We start from the raw sequence: 9,644 nt of genomic DNA on the forward strand, positions 1-9,644 counted from the left end.
AACTCTGGCTGGGCAGTGGTGATGCACACCTTTAATCCCAGCACTTGGGAGACAGAGGCAGGTGGATTTCTGAGTTCGAGGCCAGCCTGGTCTACAGAGTGAGTTCCAGGACAGCCAGGGCTACACAGAGAAACCCTGTCTCGAGAAAAAAAAAAAAAAAAAAAATCTGCAGACCCATGATTCTCAAACTGATCTCAAAAACAAAACCTAGGAAAGAGTTGTGTCCTATTTCATAGATAGGGACAGTGGGACTTTTTAATAAGTGACTTAGCAAATGTTATTGAATCAGGGTGGCTCTGCAGGTGAGACTTCTGTCCATCTGCAGAGTCATGGTATTGAAAAGAATATCAACAGGGCAGAGCCCTGTTGGGATACTGGGATATGTCAACCCTCCTAGCCACCTATGACCTAGCCACCCTGTGTGTAGAAGAAAGAAGCCTTGGGGAACAGCTCTTGGCCCAGGCAGCCAACAAAAAGACTCAGATGGATCCTATCGACAAAATGTTAGGGGTGATAAGTATCACGTTGCAGGCTCATAGCAGGGAGAAGAATAGAATGGACCTGCACAGTGAGGACAGACACTGTCCTGTCTCCTCGCAGATGGCTGCCTTCTGGCTCCAGGGCTCTGGCCAGCAGCCCTGTGCTATGTCCATGACCTACTTTTCGTTCAGCCAGTTAGCCGTATGGCCTATTTCTTTCCTGCAGAATTATTTCCTAATACTGGCTGGGTATGGCACGCTGAGTACAGCATTTATGCACTTGGATGCGAAGAAAGAAGAACCCTTTAAACTCGCAGAACAGTATTCTGGAGCCGGGAAAAATTAAGATCAGAGTCTCAGATGGCTCTCTGCTTGCATTCACACCAGTTTCTTTTCTACGACTGCCCCAAATCGTGTGTGTGTGTGTGTGTGTGTGTGTGTGTGTGTGTGTGTGTGTGTGTTGGTGTGTTGGAAGCTGTTGGTTGCTGTACCAAGTGCTTTCCAAGACTACCCATTAGAATACAGTCTTTCCTGAGCTTGCTTTGCATAGTAGCATCTTAAGTTGCTAATAAAACCCCACTGTCCACAGAGGGCCCTGCTGTGGGATTCAAGAGAAGAGTGAGAATGTGGGTAAGTGATGTTAAGGTGGTAATTAGGCAAGGTAATTAGACCCTGTTGAAAGAGCTGAGCTGCAAAGTGCAGCGTGATAAAGGGCTGCCTAGACAACTAAATGGGTGTAATTAGATACAAAAGCTCCCATTCTCCCTTTCTGCTTCTCAGGCTTTTCTGATTCTCAAGTCCAAACCTGCTGGTCCTCATATTTTTTTCCCCCTGCAGCCCCAGAGACCTGGGGTTCTGTCCCTCAGCTAGCAACCTCCCCCTAATTTGCACCTCGGAGTTCCTTATCTTTTTCTCCACCTTATTGCCACACTCTCCCAAAACAGAACTGCAAGCTCTTAAGGATTTTCAGAGCATAGGGTTACAAAATCAGCCAGCCGGTTAGTCAAAAAGCTTGTACACGTCTGCCGGCCGTGAGCTCTTGTTTTATTTAGTTCCCGACTCTCCTCAGAAATTGATTGGATGCTCCATTAGTTCTGGAAATGGGGCTCCACCCACTGTGGGCTTTGACTCCTGCCCCAGATGATCTTTCAACACACAAATTGGAACACATCATTTCTTTTGCTCAAAGCCCTCCCGGGCTTCCCAGTGTACACACAGTGGCCCCTAGGCTCCTTTCCCTGGCGACTTTGTCCTCCGTGATCTGACCTCTGTGAAGGTGCCGCCTCGTTCTCCCTCTCCACCCCACGACGTTGTACCCCTGCTTGGTCTGACTCCCTTGTATGTTACCTGCCCCTTCTCGGCTCCGAAGTCGGGACATTTGCACTGGCCAGTTGTTCCCACATCATGTCGTGTGGGTCTCAGCTGAAATGTCACCTCCTCAAGGAAGTCTTCATCCTTCACCTTTGGGCCAACTGCTCTCAGTCCCCTGGGTGCTTTTTGTTTTCTAAAGCTCACTAAACCACAACCGGAAACTACTTATTGTTTGTCTCTTGTTGTTCTCCGCCTCACCGCCAGGCTGCAGGCTCCTCTTGAGAGTAAACGTTCTTTTTCATTGTTAAAGGGAAGTATCTGGAGTCCTTTCAAAACAGTGGTGAGCTGATACAACAGTAGCAGCAACAACAACACATTACTATTTCTCCTGTACTTATCTTGGGCAGCTACGTTCACTTTTCAACCCCTGTCAGTTTGCCCCGGGTTTCAGTAATCACTTCCGACCCAGGCCTTCACATTACTTTCCTGGGTTACTTGCTACTGTGCTTTCTTATCACAAGTAAACATTGTGACTGAAAGCGACTCGGGGAAGAGAGGGTTTATATCACCTTAAGGGGCCATCAGGAAGAAAATCCATGGCAGGAGCTCAAGCAAAAGTCTGGAGGTGGGAACTGAAGCAGAGACCGTGGGGGGGGGGGGGGGTTGCTTACTGGTTAGCTCCCTGTGGTCTACTCAGCCTGCTTTCTTATGCCATCCAGGACCAGGACCACAGGATGGCACCACCCACAGTGGAATATGCCATCTACATCAATCGTCAGTAAAATACTCCATAGACTTGCCTACAGGGCAGTCTGATGGAGGTAAAGCCTCGTCTGAGTGAGGTTACTTCTTTCCAGATGACTCTCGCTTCTGTGTCAAGTTGACAAAAAAAAAAAAAAAAAAAAAAAAAAAAAAAAAAAACAAAAAAAAACAAAAAACCCACATGGACTTCAGTCATTCACTTACTAACATCTATGGGGAATCCATAAGAGCAGCTCAGAAGGGACACTTTCACCAAGTCCAACATGTTTCTAACTTAATGGGAATGCAGGCAAACAACTCAGTAAGGTGGTCCCTGATGGGGACAGTACAGTAGAGAACTACTTATATGCCCCCAAGGAACGGAGGGGATAGAGATGAAGAAGGTAGAGGTGGAGCGGGTAGGGTGGAGGAGGGAGGGAGGGAGGGGGTATGGAGGAGAAGGGAGGGATGGGAAAAGTGGGGAATGGAGAGTTTAAGGATGGAGAGGGTATGTATGCGTGTAGGGGATAGGAATGGAGACTGTAGAGTTTGAAAAAGTAGGGATGAATAGTTTAGGAATGGGAGGAGAAGGTAGAGAGGATAGGGATGCAGAGGATGCAGGTGGAGAGGACCAGCGGAGAGGGTAAGGGTGGTGAGGGTGGGGGTGAACAGTGTAGGAATTGAGAAAGTAGGGGTGGCCAGGGTAGGGATAAAGAAGGTAAGCATGGCATGTAGGGAACGAGGAGGTGGGGATGGAGAGGGTTGGAATGGAGAGGCTAGGGTGGAGAGGGTGAGGGTGGAGAGTATACTTTTGGAAAGGTTAGGCATCTCCACGCCACTAAAGGTTCTGGCCAAGCTTCCAATAAGTGACTCTCAAACAACTGTCCTCAGGAGTTCCCCAAAAGATAAGAGGCACCTGAGGGGAGTCTGGGATGGATGAGGTCATTTAGATCCACGAGCCAGAGAGCTATGGCATGAGGGCCATTTGCACTGAGGTACAGCTTGTGGGTCAGGGTTGGGGGAGGCAGGCATTTCAAGGATGCATCTGTGGGCACTAAGTCGCTGCCTCACCTGTCTCTAGGGAGCTATATGACCTTGTTTCTTATGCTCCGGCTAGCTGGCACTTAACTAAATCCACACTCTCCATACTTTGTACTTTTCCCATGAGCACCCAACCCCTCCACCCACTGCCCCCCTAGTACCAGTATACTGGATAGTCACATTTTTCCTGGCAAAGCAAGTATCCTGAAAAAAATAATACAATTAGTAGGAAACGTGCTCTTTGCTCTGATATGGTCATAACTTTGAAAGGGAGGAACTGAGACTGTAAATAGGAAAACACAGGTGAGCACCGGGTCTTACATTGCTAATCATCATGCCCCTGTCAGACTGCGCACCCCAAGGTGCTGTCACCTTAAGGTTGGAGACTCTTTGTTCTATTTTTTTTTTTTTCTGACGGTTTCCACCACTTTCTAATTGTAAGACATCCATCTGTCTGCAGAGTGGTTTTCAGCCTTCCTAATGTTGTGACCCTTCACATCAGCTTCTCATGGTGTGATTGTCCTCAACCATAAAATTACTTTCATTGCTACTTCATAAGTAATTTTGCTACTGTTATGAACCACAACTGCATGCTGTGTGAATCATAATATCTGTGTTTTCCAACGGTCTTCAAGTGACCCCTGTGGAAGGGTCTTTTGACCCCAGGAGTCTCAACCCACAGGCTGAGACCTGATCTACAGTATGGCAAGCATCCTGCCTATGGCCTGATACACAGATACCTTCTGTAGTTACTGTTTCCATGCCAGCAGACAGAGGGATGCATCATGAGAGAGATGAGGCCTAAGCAAGTTCGAGAGTGCTCACATGAGGGGCTGGAGAGATTCTGAATCAATAAAGTGCTTGCCACACACGCCTGAGGACCTGAGCCTGGATGCTCAGCACTTACAAAATCCAGGCCCAAAATCCAGGCCCAGCGGTGCACATGTGGGAAGTGGAGTCAGGATCCCTGGAACTCACTGGCCGGCCAATCAATGGGCTCCAGAGTCAGGGGGAGACCCTTTCTCAAAAAACAAAGTGGAGAACCAATTGAGAAAGACACCTGACCTAGGGGGGAAAAAAAAAGACACCTGATACTGACCTCTGACCTCCATACGCACACTCCCATGTGTGCACAGATTCATAAATATACACATCTCAAACACACAGACACACAGACACATGAACGCACATATAAACATACACACAAACACACCCATACTTGCACACCTCCACATGTGCACCCACCCACCCAAACATATATATATCTCATAAACACACACGCATACACACATGTGTGCACATGCATGCTACATGAAGTCTCCTTAGTGGACACAGTTCTGGAGGAGCTCTGAGTGAATCTTTTCCGAAAATGACCTAACTGGACAGTTGGTGAGGAATCAGCAGAACCACGGCTACTACTGTGGCTCAGGTGTGAGGTGGGGTGGGGACTTGATGAGGACACTGGTCAACACAGGTATGGAAAACGCAGACTCTTTGGATGGGCAAAGCTGCTGGTATTTATAACATTCACCACCACCCCCATACCTGGTGCAGAGGTTTAACAAGACATGAGTGCGACTGAGAGGTCTGTAACTTCTTGCTTTTACCTGCTCACAAGGGAAAAGGCATAGCTTGGGTGTAGCATGCTGAGAGCATGTGCCCTCACCTGGTTGATAAAGAGCCTAGGCTCCACACCAAGGCAGGTAAGATGCTGAGAACTGAAAGGGCATCTCCCTAACTCTGTTCCTGAGTCAGGAGTGACAGCTGCGGGTTATTTCCCTGACACAACTCTGAATCCATTCAGCAGACATGGTTCATTGAGTCTATTAAATAGTCTATTGAATAGAGGGTCCTAGAATTGACTTATCTGAGGTTGATGCAGGAAGTGGCACTTTGAAGGCCTCTCAGAAATCTTGGGGGTTTGGGGACAGGGAGGTGAGGGGAGACAGCTAGGAGGAGTTTAATACTTCCTGGGAGACAGAGGCAAACCCAGAGCAGGACGTCTACCAGGAAGAATCATCTGAACAAAGCTCAAGTGGGTCATGGCCGCACAGGATTGTTTCCTGAGTTGCCTTCCGTAACTTCCCTCGTGTATGCATCTGGCTACTGTCCTCTGCCTCTGTGTGTCTGAGTAAAGATGGCACGGCAGGTACAGATGTTCAGGTCTGACGATCAGAATAAAGTGGGAAGAGAGAACCAAAGAGTGTGGGCACACACACACACACAGAGAGAGTCTTTAAACATGAAATTATAGGAACTGGAGATGTATTCATCCTTAAGAAAGTATTTTGCTTTTTCAGAGGGCCCAAGTTTGATTCTCAGCCATTCTGTAACTCTAGCTCCCAGGATTTGGTGTTACCAGCATTCATATACACACAGCAAGAGAAACATATTCATATATTTTTCAAAACAAAACTATAAAACAACCTCTTTCATGATAAAACATGGTTAAAATATATTAAAACCCAGTTCATGGAAAAATAATAGCCATGAGTAAGATTAATTTTGAGGAAATGAGAACATTAGGAATATATATACATATGGAATATAAGTTCCATATATATTTCTAATATATATCTCTCAGAAAACACACACACATATTCGTCTTGGTATTTAAACGTCACTGTAAACAAGATCCCAATGAATATATGTTCCTAAAATAATAATCTAGACTTATGCTACATAAACATTTGTGGAATCTTAACATACTGCAAGTTTAGCCAGTCACAGCTCTGGACGCTAAAATGTAGCCAAATGCCATAGAATATCACAAGCAGGAATGAATTCCAAGGAAACTGCTCAGATTAAGAAATTTGCATAATGTTCACTGCAGTGCTATTTTCAATAACAAAATATCTTACCTTTAATGCCCAGCAGTAGAAGCGATGTTATGCAAATCATTTCCAATCGACTCCGTGTAGCATTATACACTTGTCATGGTGGCTTGTCCCTGCCAAAACTTGGCTAAAATTCGATTGCTGCTGTTAACTGTGCTGGGAGACTGGGTAAATTCTCCCAGGAGCCAATTATCCTGAAACTGGACTGCCAGGGCTCAGGCTCTGCCATGGTTGCACACACCTTTAATCCCAGCACTCGTGGGCAGGTAGATCTCTGAGTTTGTGGCCAGCTTGGTCTACAGAGCAAATTCCAGGAAAACCAGGAGTACACAAAGAAACCCTGCCTCAACTAACCAAATAACCAAATAAATAAAATACATAAATACATTTAAAAAAATGTGCAGGCATGGCTCCCTTTGAATGAATGAATGAATGAATGAGTGAATAAGCAGAAAGCGTGTGGCTCCTTTTGCCTTCTCTTGTATGTGCACCCACTCACTGCTATTGCTTGTCCACCAAGCCATGCCACCTGCAGTGTTAGAGCGTAGCATGGGGCTCTCACCAGATGAACCCACTCACATGGAAGATTGTGAATAACTCTTGGAAGTGGGTGCTCTCCTAAGCTCAAAGTAAAAATGTGCTTTTTTTTTAGAGTCAGAGCAGTTTATCATTCTAGAGACACCGACAGTGCTGGCTGGCAGAACTAGCTCTGTTGGACAGACTGATAGTCATAACTTCCTTGGTCCCTCTTGATTTCTGACACTCCACCAGGAAATCCTGGCTCACTGTATGTGTCTCTACACGGGTGTATCAAAATCACCAACTCCAAGTACAACATGCCTCCCGGGACTCTCCGCCACTTCTGATACTCCTGTAACACCAGCAAAGGTTGAGCTCAGGCCTGGGATCCAGACCTTTGCAGAAAAGCCCACATCAGGAGGGCAGCAGCCTGTCTGAAAGCTGATGGGCTGGTGGACAACACTCTGTACGACTGGGAAAGGACATTCCCTTTGTAGCCCACCAATGCATGAACAGTTTTGAAATCCCTTCCCCACTCCAAAATACATTCTGACAGATGCTTCTGGGTCCCTTGGTACCTCTGCAAGGACAGTTACAGATTGAGTGCCTTTGGGGCTAGGGAGATGGTTCAGTCCATAAAGTGCTTTCCATGAAAGAATGAAGACCTGGGTTTGAATCCCCAGAACCAGTGAAAAGTTAGGCATGGTAGCGTGTATCTGTGATCCTAGCACTGAGGAGGTAGAGACGGAAGAGTCACCTCCCAGTTAGTCTTGCTGAAATGGTGAGCTCCAGGTCCAGGGAAAGGCCTGTCTCAAGTTTGGGTGGTGGAGGGGGGATGGGCACCTGTGACGGTTTAAATGAGAAATGTCCCATCTTCTTCCACATTTGAACAAATGGTACCAAATTAATGGTGCTGTTCGCTCGGGTTTAGGAAGTGTGGTCCTGTCAGAGGAAGCATGTCTTGGATGGTGGCTTTGGGAGTTCAAAGACTCAAGCCATTTCAGAGTTTGCTCTCTCTGCTTCCCTCTGGCTGTTCAAGGTGTGAGTTTCCTGTTCTGCCGCCATGCCTGCCTGCTGCTGTGACTCCCAGCCACAATGGATTCTTATTCTTTTGGAACTGTAAGCTCAAATAAACATTCTTCTTATTGGTCTTGGTCCTGGTGTTTTATCTCAGCACTAGAAAAGTAACCCAACACTTGGCATTGATCTTTGACCTCCATATGTGAACAGATACGCAAACAGACAGACAGACAGACCACACACACACACACACACACACACACACACACACACACACAAAAGAAGGTGGGAGCCTATGATGGGTGTCACTTTACTGCCTTTGTAAAAACAAGCTGGTGACAAGCTGTTCAGGCCAGGACTCTACGCACAGTGACTTTGTCGCCTGATAAGCTTTGGGGTATAAGCAAACACCTCAGAGTTCCCAGAATCCGAGTTCCCAGAGAGCCCCTCACCTTGTGATACAGACCAGGAGGGAGTCTGTGTTCACTGTTGAAATGAGGGAATCATGGGGTTAAAGTCATTGTTTTCAGCAGAAACCAGTAAAATTTGGACCAGAACCATGCTGCTGAAGAAGACTGACCAATTCTGGAGAATAAACTTTTCTCTGTAGCCACTCCTGTTTGAACAAACTACTTCTGAAGTGTGTGTGTGTGTTTGAGAATCGAATGAAGTGATGATAAGAGACCCACAGTGCCCACTGTCCCAGTCAGGTAACCTTTGAAAGTCTACAACAATAGCATATTGTTATGTACTGTTATATTACTATAACAATAGTAAATTTTTAAAAATTAAAAAAAAAAAAACCCAAACACCTGGCAAAGAAAAGGTGCTAGACCTAGAATCACCAGCTGTGCCACCTGGCACCTCAGCAGCCACATGGTGGGCATGACAAATACTGCCGTCACCCCTGAGATTGCAACGGTGCCTAGGAAACAACTGATCCAGTCGGCCAGCAAGGAACAATCAATGTCCCACTCTGGAAACATCATGGCCTTCTTAGCTGACACTATCTACATGTCCCAGCAGAAGCCCCAGACACTGGTAGTTGACACCACTCAAACCATCTGCTCTCCAGTGGGCAGACCCAAGTCACCAGGTTGGCCCCTCTGACTCTTCAGCCTCTCCCTGTTTCACAGCAGACAAATCACCTCTTCGTGTTTTGGGCTATACCCTCCAAGTACAGCTTTATTGCCTGAGCTTTGGAGAGCTGTCACTGTCAGACACAAGAGCAAGAAGCAGAGATATAGCCAGTTACTCTGTGTGTGTGTGTGTGTGTGTGTGTGTAGGTTGCTGAAATGGAATCTTTAGGCAAGATGATAACAAAAGAATGGTGCCAACGGCTCCTCCCTCCCAGTGTTGTGTTTAAAAATGTATAAAGTTCTTCAGCCAAAGCATTGCCCACCTCAGCCCACTCCCTGCACCGTTCCCCACAGTCAAAGGAGGTTTGACTGAGATTTTAAACCCTCAAAATGCCAGAGGACTCTAGACAGTACATTTCCAAGGATGCTGTTAGTGTCTTGTAGCCAAATCAGAAACTAAATATCACCCAGGTCTGTCTCTTTGTGGTCACCTCTCTGTGATAAGTTAGGCATAGTATGACTCAGGTGAGGTGGGATCAAATGTGAGCTTTATAAACAATGGATAATTAATTGCACAGGCATCAGAGCCTGGCTGTTCATAGGCCTGGGCTGTGTGT

Source organism: Arvicanthis niloticus, chromosome 13 (genome assembly GCF_011762505.2).
Source record: "Arvicanthis niloticus isolate mArvNil1 chromosome 13, mArvNil1.pat.X, whole genome shotgun sequence".
NCBI classification, from domain to species: Eukaryota; Metazoa; Chordata; class Mammalia; order Rodentia; family Muridae; genus Arvicanthis; species Arvicanthis niloticus.